This window comes from Dama dama, chromosome 26, assembly GCF_033118175.1.
Source record: "Dama dama isolate Ldn47 chromosome 26, ASM3311817v1, whole genome shotgun sequence".
NCBI lineage: Eukaryota > Metazoa > Chordata > Mammalia > Artiodactyla > Cervidae > Dama > Dama dama.
Window position 1 is genome coordinate 46,993,857 of NC_083706.1, and position 22,136 is coordinate 47,015,992.

Below are 22,136 nucleotides of genomic sequence, written 5' to 3' on the forward strand. Positions count from 1 at the left end.
CTTGTTCAGCCAGTAAGTAATCTAAAGCAATCTGATCATCTAAAACCACCTTAGCAAGAAAGTCTAGGGACTTCTGTTGTACAGATGTGGCCTTAGCAATAGATTCAATGATAATTCAGAGTTAAGGTGTATTTTCTGCCCAAGCATTGACAAAGAGAAAACACACAATGGGAAAAGGCAAAAAGAAATAAAGGTTTCATACTGAAGATGAAAATCTTGCTCTGTGATCTTCAGAAAGCTATCTACCTCAAGATGCCATCTGCCTCTGAGGAAGAACCTCTATAGTCAATTTTAATATTATATCTCTAGCTGGTGTACAAGTCCAAGAATCTGGAGAAGCCATGTAATTAATTGGGCAGTGCAGACACAAGGTTCAAGTCTGACTGCAGTCTAAATAGTAAGGAGGACCAGGTACAGTCCTTTCCAACAAAGTTCAAGGACAAATATTGTTCTTAGTGATTCCAAATCAGAAGGTGGGAGAAAAGTCAGAAACATTAGTTTGGAGAGTCATAGCCAAACATTTGAGGAAATTAGAATAATTCAGGATCTAGTTTGGTTTACAGGTATATGACAAAACAATAAATAGGACCAGAATTTAATATCCACAAGACTGTGCTATAGTTTCCTACTGAAACTTAATTTTCTCTTCTGTACAATCACCGTCATATCTATCAGATACTCATAGTAAGACTAATTTGTTTTAAACTTGACCTGACTATTTGCATAAATGAAGCAAGAACAGTGATTGACCCTATAGACTTTGTTTAAATCATCTTTGCTGGAACTTTACATGAGGAATCTCAAATTGGACTTTTCAAATCTCTTGAGGCTAAGAAGCCAAGCCCAGAACACCATCAGACTTTGCCTGTGATCTCTATAGAGAGATAGAGATAGAGAGATTTAGGTTAATTCCTCTTTTCCCAAGGTCCCCAAAATATCCTGAGAGTTTTAGGGGTTGCAGAAAGTGACCTTTCTTCCTCACTTTGTAAGGCTTGGAATTCTGTAAACTAGTTTTCCAAGGGGTTTTATTGTTTCCAGAAATTCAACCTTAGTTCCTTTAAACTATCCGTTAATATGTGATTTTATGCACATCATTTACAGAGATGACATTCCAGTCAAAGTCTTGGTAATATAATCAGTGTTTCTAATTGTGTACTGATATAAGCAAAACAGGTTCTTATTAAACTTATGCAAATAACTAACTATATTACCCTGAAAATAAGAATATTCAATAATTTCCTGAATTCTGAAAGGATCAGGTAGGGAAAAAAAATAAATGTTTCAAATGTGTTAGCAAAAGTATATGTGCCAAACTACTATAATTCATAGATAGATTAAGAGAAGATGGATCATTCTCTGCCAGGTTTTGTCCCTGCTGCTGCCTTCACCATCAGCCCTATGGCTTTCATAACCAGACTATTCATGCGCTCCATGTCCTCCTCCTCCACCACCACGGCCTCGGCGAAGAAAATCCTAGTCAAGCACATGAAAGTCATTGGTGGTGGGCTGATGGGCACCAGCATCGACCAGGTTGCTGCAGCAACTGACCACACAGTAGTGTTGGTGAACCAAACAGAGGACATCCTGGCAAAATCTAGAAAGGGAATTGAGGAAAGTCTTCAGAAAGTGGCCAAGAAGAAGTCTGCAGAAAACCTCAAGGGTGCTGATAAGTTTGTGGCAAAGACTCTGAGCAGCATATCGACCAGAATGGATGCAGCATCCATGGTCCACAGCATAGACCTGGTGGTGGAGGCCATTGTAGAGAATCTCTAGATGACGAATGAGCTCTTCAAGAGGCTGGGCAAGTTTGCTGTGGAACACACACTCTTTGCCAGCAACACTTCCTCATTGCAGGTCACAAGCCTAGCGAATTCCACCACCAGACAGGACCAATTCGCTGGGCTCCATTTCTTCAACCCAGTTCCTTTGATGAAGCTTGTGGAGGTCATTAAAACACCAATGACCAGCCAGAAGACCTTTGAATCTCTGCTAGACCTCAGCAAAGCCCTAGGAAAGCATCCTATTGCTTGCAAGGACACACCTGGGTTTATTATGAACCATCTTCTGGTTCCATACCTCATAGAAGCAGTCAGGCTGTATGAACGAGGTGACATGTCCAAGGAAGACGTCAACACTGCTATGAAGCTGGGAGCCGGGTACCCCATGGGTCCATTTGAGTGTCTCGATTATGTTAGGCTGGATACTACGAAGTTCATCCTGGATGGTTGGCATGAAATGGACTCATGCTGTTTCAGCCAAGCCCATCCCTGAATAAGTTAGTAGCAGAGAATAAGTTTGGCGAGAAGACTGGAGATGAACATTACAAATACAAGTGAGCAGCTTCTCTGGCTCCAGGACAAAGCCCCATAAGTACATACCAGCAACTTCCCAAGTGCCCAATCATAAGAGACTACTATCAGCAACCATGCGACAAAAAAATAAACAACTTGGAAGAAATGGAAGAATTCTTAGAAAAGTATCACCTTCCAAAACTGAGCCAGGAAGAAATAAAAAATCTTAACAGACCCATCACAGGCACAGAAATCAAAACTGTAGTCAATCTTCCAACAAACAAAAGCCCAGGACCAGATGGTGTCACAGTTGAATTCTACCAAAAATTTAGGGAAGAGTTAGCACCTATCCTACTCAAACTCTTCCAGAAAATTACAGAGGAAGGTAAACTGCCAAACTCATTCTATGAAGCTACCATCACCCTGATACCAAAACCAGATAAAGATGGCACAAAAAAAGAAAACTACAGGCCAGTATCACTGATGAACATAGATGCAAAAATCCTCAACAAAATTCTAGCAACCAGAATCCAACAACATATTAAAAAGATCATACATCATGACCAAAAGGGCTTTATCCCAAGGATGCAAGGATTCTTCAATATTTGCAAATCAATCAATGTGATACACCACATTAACAAATTGGAAGATAAAAACCATATGAATATTTCAATAGATGCATATAAAGCCTTTGACAAAATTCAACATCCATTTATGATAAAAACCCTCCAGAAAGCAGGTATAGAAGGATCAAACCTCAACTTAATAAAAGCCATATATGATAAACCCACAGCAAACATTAACCTCAATGGTGAAAAACTAAAAGCACTTCCCGTAAAGTCAGGAACAAGACAAGGGTGCCCACTCTCACCACTACTATTCAACATAGTGTTGGAAGTTTTAGCCACAGCAATCAGAGAATAAAAAGAAATAAAAGGAATCCAGATTGGAAAAGTAGAAGTAAAATTCACACTATTTGCAGATGACATGATCCTCTACATAGAAAACCTTAACGACACCACCAGAAAATTACTAGAGCTAATCAATGAATATAGTAAAGTTGCAGGTTATAAAATTAATATGCAGAAATCCCTTGCATTCCTATATACTAACTATGAGAAAACAGAAACAGAAATTAAGGAAACAATTCCATTCACCATTGTGATGAAAAGAATAAAATACTTTGGAATAAATCTACCCAAAGAAACAAAAGACCTATATATAGAAAACTATAAAACACTGATGAAAGAATCAAAGATGACACAAATAGATGGAGAAATATACCATGTTCATGGATTGGCCAAATCGATATAATGAAAATGAGTATACTACCCAAAGCAATCTATAGATTCAATGCACCCCTATCAAGCTACCAACGGTATTTTTCTGAGAACTAGAACAAATAATTTGACAATTTGTATGGAAGTACAGAAAACCTCTAATAGCCAAAGCAATCTTGAGGAAGAAGAATGGAACTGGAGGAATCAACGTGACTGACTTCAGACTATATTACAAAGCTACAATTATCAAGACAGTACGGTACTGGCACAAAGACAAAAATATAGATCAATGTAACAAAATAGAAAGCCCAGAGATAAATCCACACACCTATGGACACCTTATCTTTGAAAAAGGAGGCAAGAATATACAATGGAGAAAAGACAATCTCTTTAACAAGTGGTGCTGGGGAAACTGGTCAACCAACTATAAAAGAATGAAACTAGACCACTTTCTAACACCATACACAAAAATAAACTCAAAATGGATTAAAGATCTAAACATAAGACCAGAAACTATAAAACTCCTAGAGGAGAACATAGGCAAAACACTCTCCGACATGAATCACAGCAGGATCCTCTATGACCCACCTCCCAGAGTAATGAAAATAAAAGCAAAAATAAACAAATGGGACCTAATTATACCTAAAAGCTTTTGCACAACGAAGGAAACTATAAGCAAGGTGAAAAGACAGCCTTCAGAATGGGAGAAAATAATAGCAAACAAAGCAACTGACAAAGAATTAATCTCAAAAATATACAAGCAGCTCCTGCAGCTCAATACCAGAAAAAGAAACGACCCAATAAAAAAAATGGGCCAAAGAACTAAACAGACATTCCTCCAAAGAGTACATGCAGATGGCTAACAAACACATGAAAAGATGCTCAACATCACTCATTATCAGAGAAATGCAAATCAAAACCACAATAAGGTACCATCTCACACTGGTCAGAATGTCAAAGTCTACAAACAAGAAATACTGGAGAGGGTGCAGAGAAAAGGGAACCCTCTTACACTGTTAGTGGGAATGCAAACTAGTACAGCCACTATGGAGGATGGTGTGGAGATTCCTTAAAAAACTGGAACTAGAACTGCCATATAGCCCAGCAATCCCACTGCTGGGCATCCACACCAAGGAAACCAGAATTGAAAGAGACACGTGTACCCCAATGTTCATCGCAGCACTGTTTACAACAGCTAGGACATGAAAGCAACCGAGATGTCACCTGGCAGATGAATGGATAAGAAAGCTGTGATACATGCACAAAATGGAATATTACTCGGCTATTAAAAAGAACACATTTGAATCAATTCTAATGAGATGGATGAAACTGGAGCCTATTATACAGAGTGAAGTACGTCAGAAAGAAAAACATCAATACAATATATTAACACATATATATGATTTAGAAAGATGGTAACAATGACCCTATATGTGAGACAGCAAAAGAGACACAGATATAAAGAACAGGCTTTTGGACTCTGTGGGAGAAGGCGAGGGTGGGATGATTTGAGAAAATAGCATTGAAACATGTATATTACTAAATGTGAAATAGATCACCAGTCCAAGTTTGATGCATGAAACAGGGCACTCAAAGCCAGTGCACTGGGACAGCCCTGAGGGATGGGATGGGGGGGGGGAGGTGGGAGGGGGGGTTCAGGATGGGAGACACATGTACACCCATGGCTGATTCATGTCAGTGTATGGCAAAAACCACTACAGTATTGTAAAGCAATTAGCCTCCAATTAAAATTAATTAATTAATTTGTTTTTTAAAAACAGAAAGGAGGGATCAGGTAGGGGAAAAAATAATTGTTTCAATTCTGCTAACAAAAGTATATAGCCAAACTACTATAATCCATAGATAGATTAAGAGAAAAGAGGAAAAGATTTTCTTAAACTTAGAAAGCCAAAACATTAAAGAAACAGCAATCTTTCTAACAAAAACTCATGAAAACATACAATCATCCTTATCTCTTCAGTCAGTCCATGGTTATTAATTCTTGTGCTTGAATCCAGTTTTTCCTATAAGGTTCTAGAAATTATTACCCAGTTCAGCGATATGATCATAAAGTTTTCAGAAATCTGTATTCTAGGATATTTAGCAGAGTCCTTTCAGTAAATCTCTCTAAAAACAGAGCACTTCTATAAAAGCATGAAAATAAAACAATAACTGTCTACAAAAAACTTTGAAAAAAACAGCAATGGTTAAACATATGATGAGAATTTGATATAAAAGTATAGTTATTTCTATAGCATATAACAGTTTAAAATAATAATTGAACAATGAGAGTATTGACCAATTTCTATGAACTGCAATTTCTGGAGTATCTATATTAGTAACAGATATCCGTACACATATACCTGAGATTTATCATCACTTCTTATTTGATAATGCCTTTTTGATATGTTAATAATTTAACATACCAAATAAACCTAATCAGTTCAATATCTCTCTTGCACAAGGTAAGACACAAATCCTCTGAGATTTCTGAGGGACTCCCCAGGAATTCTCAAAGTTAGTTTATTGTCAAAAAGATTCCATTTAGAATATGATTTGGGGAAGTTGTCAAAATGGCAAAAATCTTTTATATTTGATTATGTAAAACCACAGGTAATTATGAAATAATACTCAATTATCTATTTAACCAAAGTGACAGTAGAAGATCCTAAGAGCAAATACAGAAGGTTATACGGTTGTTTTAAAAAACAACACCTTTTTCTCTTAATATTGAGAAAACTCAGTTCTCCCAAGTAATCAAAGACTTAATAAAGACAGAATGAAGCCTAGAAAAATTATTTTGGTAAGACAATCAAAATCTATGCTTTTCAAGCAGACTACTCAAAGGGTAAAGAAAAACTCTTTCAGAATCACTGTCAAGAGCAGACCAATAGTCCAAAATTCTTTTAATATAAAGACAACCAAATTCTAATTTTGTACCAGGGTATTTTTATATTAAGACTCATTCTTTTTTTTTTTAGCTAAAAAAAAAAAAAAAAAAAAAAAACCTCATTCTTAAAACATTTAAATAAATCTAACCCAATCTTAGCCATCTTGACCATTCATAAAATTTCTTTTCCAAGACTCCTTTTCCATCAACCTTCTATAACCTTTTTATATTCATTCAGGTTATTGTCCTATATTTTTTCCTCCTTGTTAGTCTGGAACAACCAGTCATCCTACTTAGGGCAAAACAGTTTTTTCCCTTAGCAACAACAACATGCCATTTATACCTTGGCTAATCCAAAAAACACATTCTATTTTTCTTATGTACTTTTCATACATAGTTACGTCCCTTCATCCTTATTATTTCTAGAAGTTTTAATTACATGTATCGATTATAATTCTTGGCTGTCAGAAACCAAAATATCTTAAGTTCCTCTATCAAAATACCAAAAGTAGATTAACTTATGTTCAGTAATTAATGCTTCAGTATTTTATCTAATTTGGAAACAATCTAGATATCCAATGAATATGCTTTATTTAACTTAATATAACTTTAATGTTTCAAGTTACCAAAAAGATTTTGGAAACTATTTTTATGCAAAGATACCATAAAACATAATTATTGTTGTAAAGTTTTTAAATAAACTTTTATCTTATTTACTCCTATTTAAATTTCTTATTCTTAACAATTATGTTTAGGTTACTCATAAAAACTTCACGAGACCGTAAACAACCATCATCATAAGTAATTTTTCTTGCTGACAAACTTTATAACACATAATATGAGCTTATCTGACTTTTGGTAAATCCAAGTAGAATAAAAGTTGCATGTCTGCATTATATTTAATCTTGATAACTCTGCAGACATGGCTATTTTAATTAAAGCAACACTTAAATCAGTTTTTATTTGATAAAGATTATTCCAAATCACGGGAACTTAAAAGTCACTCAAGTTATTTTCTATAATTCTGAGGGAATACTTAATTTATATACATGCTTATTTTTCCTTAAGCCAATTAAATAGAGCTCTTTTACAAATCTTGGAAACACTATCTACGGGTAGAAAAATCACACATCTATAACATATGTATATAGACATACATAAACATACAGACAGACCCAAACAGAGATTTTACAGATTTCATTTTAAAATTTTAGTCATGCGACAAGTACAATAATGCAAAACTCACTAGTTTATAAAAGGACAGTTGGATCTGAATTGTGTTTCAGGAAGACGAAAATAATTTGAAGTTTCCTGCTCAAAAGGCTTAAGCTTTTTACTAACATTTGTGGAGGAGACTTTTCACAATTTTTATTCACCTAGTTTCCAGATAGATTCCTTTATCCTTCGGATAAGAATTACTCCACAGAAGTTTGCATTTCAAAGAGATGGCTCTTGGTACTTAGAGAAGATCTGGTAGAACATTTACACCTCAAAGGCACAGAGAAAGGATGTAAGTTCCTCCAAAAGGACTTTTGTTTCCTAAGTCAAGACTTTTTACAGTATCTGCAGACCTTTGAGATGAATAGAGGATGTTTGGGGATTGGTAAAAAAAGATAGGTGAGCTTTGAATTGCTCCTAGAGCTACAATTCTGTTCTTCTATAGAGTTCATTTGTAAGGCAAGTACAGTTGTTTTTAATTCCTCAAAGAATTGAGTTGCAACCTGTATTATATCAAGGAATTGTCTCACCCATAGAACTATATTATCTTCAATTTGCTTATATATAACATAAAAGAATTCCATCTAAGATGGAAATCAAAATATTTCTGTGTTCTAGATTTAGAGTTATGTGTCTTTGGAATGCTTCAGTAAATTCTTCCACAATGGCTTCAAAAATAAATTCTTCTTCAATGGTTTTGTTTTGTTTTCCCCTTGTGGGCATGCAATCTCATTTTAAGTTAGGGGAAAAGGCCTTTAAAATTTTTCTATCAAACTTTGAATATCAATTTCCAGATTGCCCAACTTCTGCCCATAGAATTCATGTTTAAAAAATCTTTCAAGTATCTTTTTACCAGGTTTTACTTGGGACAAACAGTAAATATTCTTGGCAGTATTGAACTTTTTTCTTAAAAAAAAAAAAAAGTATACCTATTAAGTGACTGAAAACCAAACCAAGGAAGACTTTTATGGCTTACCCATGGATACAAGAGGCATTCCCTAAGAGGGTGAAAAAGATGCAGCCTTCCCAAGATCAAGAATGACTACTAAAGATAACCAAAAGGAGGCACAATTTAGCCAGTTCCCATGAGATGGGCAACAGTTCACAGGCCACTAATGACAAATGGCAGAAAATCAAGTTCTAAGGACACCAAACAATACGAAGAAGAAAAAATAGCCCTCCTTGGGAGGGAAAGGATCTATAACCAATGGATACTCCAAAAACAAGTCATAGGAGTCTGAATTTGAAAAGAAAAGGACAACATGAAATCCTCTCTCAACCAGGCACTATAGACATTGATTTGAAATAGCCGACTTTCATAAAAGTTCTTACCCTTCACCAGCTTCTGCCAGTTTTCCTCGGATTCCATCTGCAAGCTCCAGAGTAAGTGGGATGTCTCAGCAGGTCCCATCTTGGTCACCAGAAACTGTAGAGGAGAAAAAACATTTTTCTCTTTACCCTTTACATTGAATTCTTGGCTAAGATCCCTCTTTCTCTAGGGCATCAAGTAAATTGATAAGCTTATCTAGGTTAAAAGTTTCCTACTGTGGCTACTGTAATTAAGATTATCTTCAGTAAGTTTAATCTACTTATTCAAACACAAATGGACACATAATTTTTATACAGATAGTTAGCCAGAATCCCAGGTGGGGGAGTCTCAGAGTCTTTGTACTCATAGGAACCCATTTTCTCTCTCTTTTTTTTTTTTTTTGCCCCCCTTGAAACAAAGTTTGGATTACCTGAGGCCTAACACTGGACCCAGTATATTTTAAGTTAGATGCAGCTCAATCTTGGATGCTGTTCAGAAAAAGAAATGTGTATATAAAGTCTGAGAGCTCATGGCACAAAATCTGTGGGGCTCAGGTGAAACCAAATGACTCTGTGGGACCCTCCTAGGCACAAATCCTTTCTGTGTCCTCCATTTCTTATTTTCAGGGAAAATATTTCAGCCTTCTTCCCTGAGCTCCAAAGGGCAGATTCAAAAGGCTGCAATTCAAGGAACACAGTGAATGCAGGAACAAGGGAAGAGCAGTCAAGAAATAAAAGTGCAGCCTTGAGACAGGGTCCTGGTTTCTCCTCAAGGAATACATACAACAATATCTTTGAGTTCTTCTTTTGGAACAAAGGCCCCCATCCAGGCAGAGGATGGTGACTTCATGCTAAATGCAAGATTCTTGGAGCACAACCCTGTTAGCTAACCACCAACCAATGAGAAGAAAGCCACACACCTTACAGCCCTCACCCCAAATTTTGCCTGTAAAAACTTCTTCCCCCAGAAAAGGGAACCCTCTTGCACTGTTGGTGGGAATGTAAATCGACACAGCCATTATGGAAGACAATATGGAGATTCCTTAAAAAAACTAGGAATAAAACTAACATACGACCCAACAATCCTCCTACTGAGCATATACCCAGAGAAAACCATAATTGAAAAAGACACATGTACCCCAATGTTCATTGCAACTCTAGGACATGGAAGCAACCTAGATGTCCACTGATAGAAGTATGGATAAAGAAACTGTGGTACATATATACAATGGAATATTACTCAGCCATAAAAAGCAATGCATTTGAGTCAGTGCTGATGAGATAGATGAACCTAGATCCTATTATACAAAGTGAAGTAAGTCAGAAAGAGAAAAACAAATATCATATATTAAGGCACATAGATGGAATCTAGAAAGATAGTACTGATGAATCTATTTGCAATGCAATAATGGAGATGCAGACATGGAGAACAGACTTATGGACATGGGGTTGGGGTGCGGGGAAGAAAGAGTGAGACAAAGGGAGAGAGTAGCGTGGAAATATATACACTACCATATGTAAAAATAGAGAGCCAGTGGGAATTTGCTCTATGACTCAGGGAACTCAGTCTGGGGCTCTGTAACAATCTAGAGGCAGGGTGGGATGGAGTAGGAGGTGGGAGGGAGGTTCAAGAGGAAAGAGACACATGTAAACCTATTGGTTCATGGCTGATTCATGTTGATATACAGCAGAAACCAACACAATATTATAAAGCAATTATCCTTCAAAATAAATAAATAAATAATTTTTTTTAAAAACTTCTCCTAACTCATTGGTTTTGAGCACAAGCCACCCATTCTCCTTTCATAGCTCTGCAATAAAACTTTCCCTGCTCCAAACTCTAACATTTTGGTTTCTTTGGTCTCACTGCGCATCAGGCACAAACGTGTCTTCAGTAGCACAAAGAGCCGAAAAGGACTTACCTGTGATCTTCAAGAGCAGCAACAGAACGGTGAGCACAAAGGGGGCAGGGACTTTCTTATGCCTGCTCGATGCTTGTTGCTCCTGGAGGCCGTCAGGGCTCTCCACTTACAGCGACAGAATAGTGAAAAAATGAACTAAAGCATAGTAAACTTCGTAAGGGTTTACTTAAGCAAAAACCTATTTAAATCAGGTGATGCCAAATGCGAAGTGCTTAGGAATATTCCATCAACAAGAGCAAGGGCATAGACTTATAGAGAAAGAGCAGAAGCAAAGCCATGAAATTACTTGATGAGACAATGGCTAAGCATTTGCCTCATTTGGAAAAAGGTTAGTTGGTTGTTTGTAACTGGTAGTTCTTAGGTGTTGATTTCATAACCTTGAGGCATTTACAGGCTTAGGTTTTGGTTTGCTTCTGTAAGTGGCTAAGGCATCAGGACCAACTCAGCTTAATGGCCTTCTTATTTAATTAAGTTAACAATATATTCTACTTACCAAGTTCTTTATCAGATATGTGTTTTGCAAATATTTTCTTCCAGTCTGTGACTTTTATTTTCCTACTCTTATGAAGGAGTCAAAGTTTTTTACTTTGGTAAAATTCAGTGTTTTAATGGATCGTGCTTTCAGTCATATATCTCAGCAGTCTTCAACTAACTCCAAGATCATAAAGATTTCCTCCTATGTTTTCTTATAGAAGTTTTATAGTTTTAAGTTTCTATTGGTATGACTTCAAGTTCATTAATCTTAGTTTCTTATTATCACTGCTATGTCAAACTATTATATGTATAACGTCAGGGTAAAATAACAATAGATTCAGGAATGCAAGGAATCAGAAGTTCTACTTCCCATGCATCTGTGTTTAAGATGCTATCATAGGACATTGAATCCTGGGGAAAGGAGCCAACACAGAGTAAAAATAACAAAGAGTCCTAGATTAAGCCTTGTTCAAAAGACCTAGCCTAGATCAGAGCAAGAAGAAAGAGGGAGAAGGAAGGTTTCCAGAAGAAAGGGGGAATAAGGGAATAGAAGGATGCTAAAAGATTATTGGACATGCTCGGTTATTTGAGAAATATTATAGTTATACATTGGGTAAGTTTTTATATCAAAGGAAAAAAGTTTATAAAGAACATAAAAAAAGAAAACTTAAAAACTGCAATAATTAACTGCACAAAAAAGCAAAAATTTGAACAAGAAAGGAAGTCTAATAATACTGTGACATATATTTTGACAATGAAAAATGTTTACTTACTTGTAATAATATAAAAACTGTCAGGTAATTAACCAAAAAATGTACTATAACTCAATTTGGAGAATGGGTAAGTTGGGAAAGGAATTCTAGGGGGTGGTAAAACCTCAAATATCATCAGAGAACATTAAGAAATAGTGTCTAAAATTTAAAAAACCAACAACATAAGTCTACTTCTTAGAAATACAGAGGTAAATGGCCAAAGTTAACAGCCGGAAGTATTTGAACTGATTGCTTCCGGGCTGTGGGATGGCAGGGAGGAGGTTTCTGTGGAAGGCTGGAGCTAAGGAACTCTCTCAGAGAGTGAAGAAAGAAGACCAAAGACTGGAAGGTGCTTTATTTTTTCAATGATGTACATATATTACTTTGTTTTCAAAAATTCATTTTTTAAAAGAGTGGTTAATTCAATCATTTATGTTTCAACTGCTTGCCATTGAGTCTTATAAAAGAGCCTTTGGCGGAAGGAATCAACAGGGCAACATGGCCACCCAGGGTGAAGCCACTTCCACCGTGTTTGCCTCTTCCTTCGCCTGGTGGGAACATCTCATATTCCATTTCCTCTTCGGCCCTCTTTGACTTCTATTCCCATCTCTGCAACCTTCCCCACCCTAAAGGAGTCCCTGAGAGGCCACTCGGATCTAAAATTGGAATAAATCACTGCTTTCAAAGGGCAAGTTATGCTTTTGACAGGATGAACTGCACCAGTGCAGGGTGTGGAAGTTGTGGATTATACTCAAAATGCAGCCAGTTTATTGGAAGTGGTGACATCCCACTAGATGTAGTTCTGCTGTGGGCAGATGCAGTTCTCTTAGGGTTGCTGGGTGATGGGAACTTCACTATGGTCTTGCCTGGCTACTCTGTTCAGGGGAGGGGGTGTGGTTGGGAAAAACAGCCCAGTTCAGACAATGCAGCAGCTGCCTTGACTAAGAATAGAATCCCATGTTTGATTTGAATTAGCCATTTGAAACAAGAGCAAAACAGCTCTGAAAGTACTACCATCTGTTTTCCTTTAAGGCTGGGTCATAAATAACAAGATGAAAATATATTTCCTGTTCTGGATTTGTGACCTGAACTGCCTTCTGCTGCGTTGTCACTGACCACTTCTGCTATCCACGCAGACAACATTCAACCGGCAGCTGTTGGCTGTTGTCTGTAAGGTGGTTAGAATTTGTTGGTTTGTTTTTCAGTGTCTATACATGAAGAGCTCCTTATTTCACCCCTCAGTTGTTAAATAAGGAAATATAAATAAATTATTCTCTGTATATTTTTTTAAAAGCAATTCACACCAAATAGCCATGTGATCAAACCACTGCTATTGCCAAGCACAACACTTTTGCTGAAGATTCCTGCCTGGTGGAAGGGTATTTTCCAGGTAAAGGTCAAAGTGAACTAGGAAGGAAGGGAAAAGACGGGGAACTCATTCTGCATCTAGAACTCACTAGCATCAACCTGCTAATCCCAGTAATATGAGGATGCAGAGAATAGAGAAACATCAAGACAGAGAGAGAAAGAGGACTTAAAAAAAAAACAAAAACAAGAATATTTCTTCTTTCCATGCAGGTCATTACATAGTACTTGCATCCTTCTTAGCTGGGATTTCCAGTAATTGTAAACTGTGACTTACCAGCTCTTTCTCCAGTTATCTTTTTAATTTTCATACACAACAACAACAAAAAACCCACCTCTTGATTTTGCTTCTTTGATAATTAAAAGGAAAAGTCCATGAAGGCTGGCAGGCCATCCCATTTATGTGCTCAGTCTGGTGAGCTGCCAATATATTCTGGGAGGCATTTCAAATGACAGACACGCAAACATGAAATGTACCATAAAGGGCTGTGGTTTCTGCAAGTTTAGATCGGCCAGCTGTGAAAGAAACTGTACCTAACAGTGAATATCTCCACATGTTTAAATGTCCTTTTTAAATGACTTCGAAGCAAAAGACTTTTTAAAAGACTTAGAGCAACAGAAATGTTAGAAGGCATATCCCTGAGCTAACGAAGGACTGAATCGGAGGCCCGGTACAAATGCTGGGCGCCCTTGATGAAGCCAGACACTTGGCAGTGATGCATCCAAGCACAGCAGTCATCACACCATCATTGGCTGAGACTTCATAACAGAAAGACAAGGTTGGGAAACCCGGTCATCTGATGCTTAGACTAACCCCAAACCTTCTGATGGGCTTTCCTGCTGCAGACTCGGCCCATCCAGACCATTCTGGACCATGCTGTCAGATTACACTACCTTAAAAACACAAAACTTCTGAAAACAAAACAACAAACCCTCCCCTCATCCACCGTCTTGGCCAACAAGTTCTGAGTCTACCCTTTCAGTCTGATCTCCCCTGGGCCACCCTGCCCCAGCCATTACTCCTGTACCCTTGCCGCGTCTCCCTCCAGAAAGCTGCCAGTCCATCCTCCAGACATGGTCCCGCCACACCTTTCCCAGAGTCTGCTCCACCACCCAGCCCATGAGAACTCCATGACAGAACAAAGAGATACAGATGCTTGAGAAACACAGCACGTTGAGTTCCTTTTGGAGAGTTATTGTGTGTTTATCATAAAAAGACCCTGAGAAACAGCGCTGTGAAGAAACTCATTTAACCTTTCTAGCCAGTGATAACCTAAATGTCTTTGCCTGTAGGACCGTTTTGTGTGTATTGTTGCTCAGTCATGTCCTGCTCTTTGCAATCCCATGGACTATATCCCGCCAGGCTGCTCTGTCCATGGAATTTTCCAGGCAAGAATACTAGAGTGGGTAGCCATTCCCTCCTCCAGGGGATCTTCCCGACACAGGGATCGAACCTGGGTCTCCTGCATTGCAAGCAGATGTTTTACCATCTGAGCCACCAGGGAAGCCCCAGGATCATTTTACGTCTAACAAAAGAGGTATTATTTTAGAAACCACTCAGGAAAACATGAACTCAAACTCCATTTCCTTCAGAAAATAACTTCTGAATACTCCATCCCATTGCCCTCACCCCTCTGAACCTAGTAAAATTATTGTTTGCACCTCTAGTTTCATGTATTTGTAATGGCTGGTTATGTATGGATGTCAAAATAATATTAATCATAACAGATACCATTTTAAGAAGAAACCAGCTACTTTCCAGCTATCATACCAGGTGCTTTGCAGATATAACCTTAGTTTATTCAGTTCTAACAGCCCTGGAGGTAGGTGCCATTATCCCCATTTTACCAATAAGGAAACCAGAGGTCAGAAACTTCCAAGTGTGGGTCACACAGCTAGGAAACCATGGAGCTGTGTGTCAGTTCTGGGTCTTTGTGTAATCCACACACCAAGCTCTCTTCCAGCATTCTGCGCATTCAACTGGATGGGTCATCCTTAAGAATCAGAGATCGCCTTGCTTTTCTGAGTGGCAGGCATGTGGTAACTGCTCAGCATACTTGTCCAAAAATTGATTGCTGAAATTTTTCTAAGATCAGCAATAAAACAACAGACTGTATACAGATTTATGAGCTTTGTAGATTCAATGTATATATTACACTATTTCCTCCACTGCTCCTTTGAAAAAAATCTTTTAAATTTTTACTGAAGAAAATCTGTATCTCCTAAGATAAATTCTTATTCTGGAATGAACTACCTAATTCCTAAAGATGTCTGAAGCCATTACAACTTACTGGTATTCTTAGTAAGGAATAGACATCTTCAATAAAAAAAAATAAATTAATTAAAAAAAAAAACGACTTTGAGCATCCTGCCACAGGCTGGTACACCATAATGGGGCATGCTCAGGACACTCAGTATAGACTGGGAGATGATAACTGCTAGCTTCCTTCCTCTCTGACAAGGAGTAGAATCATAATTGGGTTAAATGCCTCAGTTATGGAGTTGGAGTCCCGGGTGGCACAGAATGGTGACCAAAAGCCAGATACCAGCACCAGACTGCCGGGGTGGAAATCCTAGCTCTTATACACTGTGACTTCGTACAAGTTACTACAATTCTTGCTTGGCTTTCCCCACAGGTAACACGGGCAGAGCACTGGTGTGAGTAGTAAATAAGGTAATATGTGCCAGGTACTCCCAAAGAATGTTTGGCATGCAGGAAACAACGGTGGTTGGATATTTTTACTCTATTCACGAGCTAACAGGAGCTCTTGGTTGATCAATGCCATAACTATTTTTACACAAAAAATAACAAAAATAAGCTAAATGATATTGAATATTTCTACATGTCAGATACATTCTAAGTGCTTGCTATCAATAGATATCCTCTCATTCAGTCATCTTCACAACCGTTAGGTAATCATTAATTTCGTTCTCATTCTACAGACGGGAACTGAAGGCCAGTGATTAAATAACTTGCCCAAGGCCATTGCAGAAGTGATGGCGCTGGACTGAAACCAAGCTCTGCCTGGGTGCAGACCCCACACTGCTCATCACCATTTTGGTTGCCAACATATACATGTACATACAAGGTCATCAGTTATAACAAAGCTATTGTGATGCTGCCTTTGGCCGTGCCCATCTCTGGGCTGCTAGACTCACCTTATATGGTCCCCACCAGCCCAGAATCTACTCAGTGAGTGAGACTCCTCCTGAGCACCTTCTTTCACACCTGCCTCTCGTGTCTGAGACACATTTAGCATCCCTGGACTGAAACACCCCATCAAGCTCTTTACTGGCTTCATGTCTCTCCAGTTCCATGTTGCAACCAAGAGGGAACAATATCAATACATTTTATATTTCTATGTCACACATCCTTAACAAATATTCATGGACTGATGAGCTCATTACTTAATATATTGAGTTTTAGCTTCCATTTGGGTTTAAGACATTGTCAGTGACAGTATATAGGAGAAATAGTCTTCCTGATCATTTTTGGAAAGACCAGTACAATAAGAGCAAGTTGTTATACTCGTGGTTCATCTCTACCACAGGAGCATAGTCCTTTCTCTACATTAAATTTTCCTGCCTGTTTTGTTAGCAGGTGTTACATTAAGAGCTTTCATATTCACTTTTTGTCCAGTTTAGTTTCATTTCAGCATATAAACTACATCTTATATCATCGGTAAAAGAAAAAGAACAAAGTTATAGCAGTGTTATTTTTTAAGATAAAGAAAAAATGAGGATTTAAGGACAGGACTTCAAAGTTAATTTACCAAAATCCTACTACATCCTTGACCTGTACAGACCCCAATAAGGCATTAATTACAAAAGGATTAACACTTTTCTCCACTGTAACAATGGAGTCCTCTGTCAATGGAAGGTGATAACAATATTTGCATTCATCCATTAGCATGGGATTCATAGATTATGAGAAAGGTCTTAACACTCTTCCGAAATGAAGTTAAGCAACTGGTGAAGGGAAAGAGCTACTTTTATAGTCTAGACGGACTTAAACAATTTTGAAAAAGTCTAGCAACACTTTGTGTGTGATCTGTGCAAAACTAGTAGGGGCCCCATGAACATGTTAACTGGCAATATTTATCTGACTTACACGAAACTGGTGACACTGTATTGCAACTGAGTCCAATGATATCATACAAGAAACAATTTCCTTGTTCTTTTGCACTCTATACCCAGCCTTCCCCTTTCCTCTGCCCACTCTGATGACTGTCCAACTTCAGACTGACTGCAATGACTCAGTGAGAGAGATATAAATAAACAGTTTCTTCCCTGAATGATTCAACATGTTACAGCCATGTTGGAACAGAGAATGCCATCAGCATGGTAAACTTGAGTTATAAACATCTAGAGTTATTTTTTCTTAACTAAATTCTGACACCAGTTCTCCTGACTATCCCTTGAAATAGGATTTTGCACTTTTTGTGGAATGACACGACGCTTTAAAAATGTAACAAATACAAGAATACTTGGGCCAGGGAAAGAAAAAGGAGGATTTATGAATAGTATACACACCCTCAGTGGAATTTTTCTTACTCTTTGAAGTATGTCTTCCCATCTAGGTCAAGTCAGTAATGCTGCCAAAGTCTTTATGGGCATAAGGAAGCCTTTCACATGCTTATAACCTTGAAAGATGAATGGAAGGCTATCTAAGAACTTTCCTTACATGTTCATTTTTTCCTCCTTGAAAAAGATATTTGATTGAAAATAAAACAGAGTTGACAAAAGTGCCAAATTCCACCATATTTCTGTCTCCATTTAAACTAGGCTCTTTCTCCTCACACACTTGAGTTCTTAGGTAACAGAAGGGGACGTAGCAGCAGAATATTAGAGGCTGGGTGTGGGAGGCAGGGCTCTAAGTTGACCCTTCACAATCTTCATCTCCTTGTGTTGTGAATGTGATTGTTACATTTCATGGAGAAAAGAGATTTTGCACACATAATTAAAGTCACTAAGCAGTTGACCTTGAATTAATCAAAAAGGAGATTATGTGCGAGAACCTCAACTAATCACAGGAGACCTTTACAAAAAGAAAAAAAAGTTTTCTCCAGCTGGTAGCAGAAAAGAAAGTAAGGGAGATGCTAAGAGGGAGAGGGATTCAATGTGAGGGAGGTTGGCTATCCCTGTGATGGAAGGAACCATGAGGTAAGGACATGAGTGTGCCATTTAAGAGCTGAGGGTGGTACCTCTCCAGCAATTAGCGAAAAAACAAGGATTTCATGCCTGCAATCACTTGACCTGCAAACAATCTGAATGAGCTTGGACATGAGATGGGAGAGAAGGAGTCAGGGTACAACCAGTAAAAGAATGACATGACCATTGAGGATGAGACAAAAACTGGTTAAAACTAACTAAGGGCCAAGATGGCAGAAGATTCGAGTTCCAGCACTTGAGCCTCATTGTGCGCTTATTGTAACAAATTAACATGCTGAATGACACACCCATAGGTGCCACGACAATTTCCAAGGCTGCCCATAAAAGGCCAAAAAGTGGGCAGTGGCCCAATTCCTGGAAATCTTTCCCCTCCCCCCAAATAGTTGAAATAATCCTCCCATCTGTTAGCATATGAAATTACCTGGCCCATAAAAACTAACCATCCCACATCCCTTCTGAGACAGACTTCATTCTGCCTATAGAATGTATATCTCTATAAATAAACTTGCTTTCACTCTACTCTGGCTCTCTCTTGAATTCTTCCCTTGAGAAGCCAAGGACGCTCTCTCGGAGGCCTGTTCCAGAGACTCACCCAAGACCTGGGGTATGACTGATTTCTCTCACTCCGTTCTCCTGCAACAGAAGCATTCTCTCCAGAATCTCTGGTTTAGCCCACTTGGCCCCTTGACTTTGATTTTGTGAGACTCTAAGCAGAGAATCTAGTTGCACCTACCCAGACTATTGACCTATAGGGTTACAAGCTAATAAATGGGTACTGTTTTAAACGTTTAAATTTGCAGGAGTTTGTTTCAAGCAACAGAAAATGAATTCATGTGGTATTAACTGAGAATCTTTCTCCAAACATTCCCACTATTCTCCTGCTCCAAGTTTCCTTTCCAACCAAAATATCTTCTTTGCTTCCTGAACATACCTTTTGCTGTCTGCTAGGCAGCCTTTACACACATTAACTTGCTCTCTTGAAGGGTCTCTTTGCTGTTTAGCCAAGGCTTTTGAGACCAACTTATAGCTTATAACCTGAAGGAAAGGAGCCTGACACAGTTTTCTTTCCAAAATCAAGTCATCCTCACCTGAATAATTCAACTGACATTCAATCATGTCCTGCTCTGTGGCACCTTTTCCTATGTGGTCTGTATTCTTTTATTTTTCCTATTTCTTTTCTTGTTAATTAGGTAGTAAAGCCCTTAAAAGCAAGTGCTTCTAATTTGCATGCCCCATTCTACCTAATACATCCCTTGTACATCACAGGCACCCAATAAATATTTGTTCATTTGTTTTGTTCTAAAGCATCTCTCTTTAATCTTAATGAGATTAAATGACACCAACAGTCCAAAGAAAACCTCATTAGCCAAGCGACAGGAATCTCAGCAGTGACCTGCCCCACATTCTACTTGGCCTTTCACTACCATGAACCCCAAACACACTTAAACTGTCAAATTTAGAAATGTAAGTGCAAAAACAAGATAATCACAGAAAGTAATGTTTGCCAATTGATTTGTGCGACTTTCAATGACATTGTAAGCTCCCAACTATTCCCTGAGCAGCCAATTTGCATAGAAAGGGATGCTCTCTCCATGGACCATATTTACCATGAATACACCCTTCGCATGACTGTGCAGGAGAGGGGAAGACCAGCAGAAAATATAAAGCGTGTTGGGCTGAACATTGTGAACAATTAAGAAGGATCCACATAACAGGCGTGAAGAAGCAGGGGCCGGAAGTCACCCGCGGTGTTGCAAGCCAGGCAGATTTGTTTAATCCCTTGAAACACAAATAGGGCTTAAAATCTCAGCTAAGACATTTACTAAACTAAGTGAACCTATTTTAAAGTTTCAGGGAAAAGCAACAAGAATGCAATTTGGAAAAATAATGAAAGTCAACTTCGTCACAGCCCAATGCCCCTCCTCTGCTGTTACTATCCAACCCTAAACAACATGTTGCTCTGTCACCATCTGAAAATTCGACTCAGACTTTGAAAATATCACTATATTTTTCTTTGTTTCTCAAAGGAAAATGTGAAATAAAAATCAATTTTACATGTAATTTATGTGCTGTCTGTTCTATATAGAATCATAGAAGCTCAGGGCCGGCTAAGACTCTGACAAGGCTATTTTGTTTATTCTTCTCCATTAGGCAGGCCCACACTTAATCCTTCCTTGATAGGAAAAATCTCTTATCGTTTTTAAAGACTTTCAGAGAAGATTTCTTAGACTCTCTCTAACCCACTAAGGTAGTTAATAACTTTTCTTATTATCTAGCCTAAATCCTTCACACTATGCTCAAGACTCATTTCTTCTTGTCTGACTGTTCACTAGAGGTACCAGGAATAATTTATCACTCTCTTTCATATAAGAAATACTCACATACTGATCATAATTATGGAATTAACTCTGCAATCTCATAATGCAATATCCCAAGGTTGTTGTGGTTCTCTGCTAAATATTCTGCAACTTCCCTTGCTTTCCTTTACCTATCAACCTCAAAAATGGTTGCTACCCTCTGTTAAGGATTTAATTACCTGGTTCTGAAGTCCTTGGTAGTTCTTGCCTGTTACACCTCGGGCATTTGTCCAGGACCATATCTCAGGAATATGGGATGGAATAAATCATCCAAGGCTGTCCTCACACCTACAAATAATTTTATGAGGATAATTTGGTTGGAATGAGTATTGAAGGCAGCTGTGAAATGTGAAAATAAGTCACAGAAAGGTTGTCCATAAGAAAAAAAAAAACTGAAAGGAAATATATCACAATGCTAATAGCAGTTATTCCTGGATGATGGTAGGATTCTGTGGGTATGTGTTTTGTCTTTCTTTACACATTTCTTATTTTCCAAACCTCTTCTAATGCATTAATTTTTTATGAGAAAAAAGAGTAAATGGTATTTGCAATGTGTGTGTGTGTGTGCATGTGTGTGTGTGTGTGTGTGGTGGTGGTGGAAAGGGTAAGAAGAAGCTGCCTAATGGGGTTACATAGGGGAGAGCTGGTGAGTAGCCCACCATGCCAGTTTTCACACAAAAAACTGGTTGCAGAAAAGCACTCAGTCCCAATCACATCTGGATGGCTGGTCACCCAACAGGAAACCAAGTGAGAAAACAGCATAATGCTGCTGGGAGGGGGAGTCATACCAATGCCATTATAGTTCTTACCAACTGGAAACCACTTGACTCTTCCTGATGGGCTGCTCAGGATATTTAGATTTGTGGAACCCAGGCAACACCGTAAATATGTGGAAAGATAAGAGCAACTCTCTGCTCTCACCATGTTCTCTTTTTCATATACAGAGACATGTTGCTGATTCAGGGCAAAGTAATAAAAGGATTTTATTCTTAAAGAGATGGGAATACCAGACCACCTTACCTGCCTCCTGGGAAACTTGTATGCAAGTCAAGAAGCAACAGTTAGAACAGGACATGGAACAACAAACTGGTTCAAAATTGGAAAAGG

The 22,136-nt window shown here is 38.2% G+C and overlaps 1 pseudogene; it reads left to right on the forward strand.

Annotated features, from left to right (window-relative positions):
• Window positions 1-1,398: 1,398 nt before the first annotated feature.
• Window positions 1,399-2,336, forward strand: LOC133047323 (hydroxyacyl-coenzyme A dehydrogenase, mitochondrial-like; annotated as a pseudogene).
• The last annotated feature ends 19,800 nt before the right edge of the window (window positions 2,337-22,136 follow it).